This window comes from Galeopterus variegatus, unplaced genomic scaffold, assembly GCF_000696425.1.
Source record: "Galeopterus variegatus unplaced genomic scaffold, G_variegatus-3.0.2 Scaffold334, whole genome shotgun sequence".
NCBI lineage: Eukaryota > Metazoa > Chordata > Mammalia > Dermoptera > Cynocephalidae > Galeopterus > Galeopterus variegatus.
Window position 1 is genome coordinate 359,201 of NW_007726445.1, and position 4,590 is coordinate 363,790.

Sequence of the window (4,590 nt, forward strand, 5' to 3'; positions counted from 1 at the left end):
AAAATAAAAAAAAAAAAAAAAAAAAAAAAAGAAATTCTCAGAATATGTCACAGTAAAGAGGAGTCTAAGTGTAATGAGGTATCTGGGATGGGATCCTGAAGAACAGAGAAAGGACAAGAGGTGAAAACTAAGGCAATACAAATAAAGTACGGATGTTAGTTCATTATAATGTGTCAATACTGATATATAAGTATAATTATATCATTATCTTAACTGTAACAAATGTAGCATACTAATGTAAGATGTTAATAATAGGGGAAACTGGATGTGCGATAGATACGGACCAAGACAGGCAGTGTACCTGTTTTTAGAAAAGTGGCATTTCTTTTATGTCTGTTTTCAGATGGGCTAGCTCTAGTTTGAGTTCATTTCTCTCCTGTTGGTGTCTGCTAACAGCTACTAGGAGCCAGCTCATGCCAAAATTCTAATTTTTTCTACCATTTTCCCTAAAATTATAGCCTAGGTTGCTATACATTCTGTGTCCTAAGGTACATCATGTGACAGCTTGACAGATGCTTTGCCGTCTTATAACAAGGGTTGCCAACTTTCTAGCCTGCAAAGTTTAGGTCCTCATATTTTAATTTTTCCTATCATCATCCAATTCCACATTTTAGGTTCTTTTTCTTGATGGATCCCACTTCTAGTTACTGAATTCTCTCCTAGTTAGGAATGTATTCAGTTGTGGGTTACAGAAAACCTGACTACAGCAGCTTAAATAAATTGGTGTTTAAATGCCTCACACTATAAGAAGTCTGGGGTAAACAGGTTTGGTTCGGTGACTCAGAGATGCTATACTGGTTACCTGTTGCTGCATAACAAACCACCCCAACATGTGGGGCTTAAAACATAAATTTTTTTTTTTGTCTTTTGTCTCTTTTTCTATGTCCGGCAACGGATCGCAACCCTCAGTGTTGCCCCCGTACCGGACCGGGGACCGGCAACGGGATTGCAACCCTTGACGTTGCTCCCGCGCCTCGCTCAGCCAGTGAGCGGGAACCGGTCTGTATGTGGGATCCGAACCCTCGGGCGGGAGCGCCCGCCGTGCTTCCCAAGCGGCACACTTATCCAGTGCGCCACCGGGCCGGCCCTTAAAACATAAATTTATTATCTTCCATGGTTCTATGGGTAGACAGGGCTTAGTAGACCGGGTCCACTTGAGGTCTGTCATGCAGCTACAGATGAAAGTTGGGGCTGGAGTCATCTCAAAGTTCAAGTTAACGCAACATCTAAGTTAGCTCACTTATTATGCCTGACAATTGAACTCAGCTGGAACTGTCAGCTGGAGTGCATACCCATGGTTTCTCTTTGTGGCTTGAGCTTCTCAGAGCATGGCAACTGGGTTCTGAGAGGACATGCCCCAAAGTGAGCATTGCATGAGGCCCAAATGGAAGCTGTGAGGCTTCTTAAGATTTATTTCAGAAATCCAAACAGAAATCCAGAAATCCATATAAGCAGAAATCCACATCATTTCTGCTGCATTCTATTGATCAAAGAAGTTATTAAGGTTGGCCCACATCCAAGGCAAAGAGAATTAGACATTTGTTATTGTGAGGAGCAGCATGCATGCAATCTTTGGAGACTTTATACCTTAATTTGTCTTCTAGCAACCACAATTCACATCCCTCCCATCCGTCCAAAATACACTTACCTACTTCCCAAGACCCATGAAATCTCATTCCATTAAGCCATCAACTTGAAGTTCAGGATCTTGTTATCTAACACAGTCCAGATATGAATGAGGCTTCTCAGGGGCAGTTCCTCCAGTACAGCTCAGCAACAATGGTTCCTCTTGGCCTGAAGACCTGTGAAGAACACATTCAATGTTCAAAGGTGCAACAAAGACAGATAACTCCAATAAACACCCCTATTTAAAAGGAGATGGTGGTATATTAAAGGCTCAAAGTGGTCATTGGTCCATAGCAATTCTGAAATTGAGTCAGATACAGGTCACCAGATCCTTGATGAAGGCCCAGTTCTGCTTTCTATAAATGGCTTTTCTTGGCTCTTGGCTCCATCCTCTAGGCACTTTGCTTCATTTTTTTGAATTAACTCTTTGGTTTCCATGAGAAATGTTGGTTTTTATAGCTAAGTAGCTTTGTCAGTTGGCTTCCTGCCCATAGGAAGTTAAAACCCATAAGCTTCTTTGCTTTGAGTTATCTCTGTCCTTTTTAGTCCAAAATGATGTAATTCTTTTAAAAATGTTGTGGCCTTCCTGTACATCAATTTATAATTCACTTAATTAGACAAAAACCACATCTACAAATCTTTCTGAGACTTGTTCCTCCCCACATTAGACTGAGAATCAGGGTGCTGTGAGAAAATGCTCTTAAGATTGTTAAAAGCCCTCTTGTCTGAAAGGATCTAAGAGGCACACATACAATTATTAGAAGCCATATTTTTATGTTTATTTATTTTAAAAATTTTTCTTCAATTTTATTTATATTTATTTTTGTGGGGTACAATGTGTTGTTTCAATACACACATATACTGCTCAATGATTCACTTAGGGTAGAGAGCATAGTTTTGTACTCATTACTCATCAGTCTGCTCATTCTCCTCTCCCTGCCCCTGCTTCACCCTTCCAGTGTCTGGTAACCACTATTCTATTCTCTATTTCTATGAGGACCACTTTAAAAAAAATTTTTTTTTTTTTTTTAGATAACATATACGAGTAAGACCATGTGGTATTTGTCTTTCTGTGCTTGACTTGACTTCACTTAACATGATGGTTTCCAGTCCCATTCATGTTGCTGCAAATGATAGGATATCATTTCTTTTTCTAGCTGAGTAATATTCCATGGTATATGGATACCACAGTTTTTTTTATCCATTCATCTGTTGATGTGCATTTGGGTTGATTCCATCTTTTGGCTATTGTGAATAGCACTGAGATGAACAGGTATCTTTTTTTTTTTTTCTTAAAAGATGACCGGTAAGGGGATCTTAACCCTTGACTTGGTGTTGTCAGCACCACGCTCACCAAGTGAGCAAACCGGCCATCCCTATATAGGATCCGAACCCGTGGCCTTGGTGTTGTCAGCACCGCACTCTTCCGAGTGAGCCACGGGGCCGGCCCAACAGGTATCTTTTTGATATATTGATTTCATTTCCTTTGGGTATATACGCCGTAGTGGGATAGCTGAGTTGCAAGGTAGATCTATTTTCAATTATCTGAGGAAACTCCATACTGTTTTCCACAATGGCTGTGTCAATTTACACTCCCACCAATGATGTGGGAAGGTTGCCTTTTCATTAATTTCTGTGTATTTACATGGTTTCTATTGTTCCTTTTGTTGTTGATTTCTATTTTATTCCATTGTGACTGGACAAGGTGGTTGATATGATTTAATTTTTAAAAATTTATTGACACTTGTTTTGGGACCTAACGTATGGTCATTCTAGAGGATGTTCCATGTACTGCTGAGAAGAATGTGTGCTCTGCAGCTGTTGGATGAAATGTTCTATATATGTTTGTTAGGTCCAATCGGCCTAGAGTAGAGATTAATTCTGATCTTCCCTGGTTAATTTTCTGTCTGGATGATCTGTCCTTTGCTGAAATTGCAGCATTAAAGTCCCCAATTATTATTGTATTGGAGTCTATTTCTCCTGTTAGATCTAATAGTAATTGCTTTATATAAGTAGGTTTTCCAGAGATGGGCATGTATATATTTAGAATCATTGTATCTTCTTGTTGAATTGATCCCTTTATCATTATGTAATGACCTTCCTTATCTTTTTTACTTTCCTTGGCTTAAAGTCTGTTTTATCTGATATAGCTACTCCTGCTCTTCTTTGGTTTCCATTTCCATGAAATATCTTTTTCCATCCCTTCACTTTCACTCAGTGTGTGTCTTTATTGTCTTTACAGGTGAACTGAATTCTTGTAGGCTGCATATTGTTGGTTCTTGTTTTATAACCCACTGAGTCATTCTGTGTCTTTAATTGGGGCATTTAATACATTTGTGTTTAGAGTTATTATTGAGGGCTGGCCTGTGGCCCACTTGGGAGAGTGTGGTGCTGATAACACCAAGGCCACAGGTTTGGATCCCTATATAGGGATGGTTGGTTGGTTCACTTGGGAGAGCATGGTGCTGACAACACCAAGTCAAGATTAAGATCCCCTTACCGGTCATCTTTTTAAAAAAAAAAATTGAGTTATTATTGATACATAGAGAGTTGCTACTGCCATTTTGTTACTTTTTTCTGGTTGTATTTTTTTTTTTTCCTTTTTGTCTTTTTTTGTGTCCGGCAACGGATCGCAACCCTCAGTGTCACGCCCGCACCTCGCTCAGCCAGTGAGCGGGAACCGGTCTGTATGTGGGATCCGAACCCTCGGCGGGAGCGCCGCCGCACTCCCAAGCGGTGCACTGTAGCAGTGCGCCACTGGGCCGGCCCCTGGTTGTTTTATAGATCCTTTTTTCTTTTCTTTTTTTTTTTTTTTTTTTTTTTCTTTTTTTTTTTTTTTTTCCAGTGTGCCACTGGGCCGGCCCGATAGATCCTTTTTTCTGATCTTACTGTCTTTCTTTGTGCTTGAGTGATTTTCTCTAGCAGCATATTTTTTTTCTTTTAAAGATGACTGGTAAGGAGATC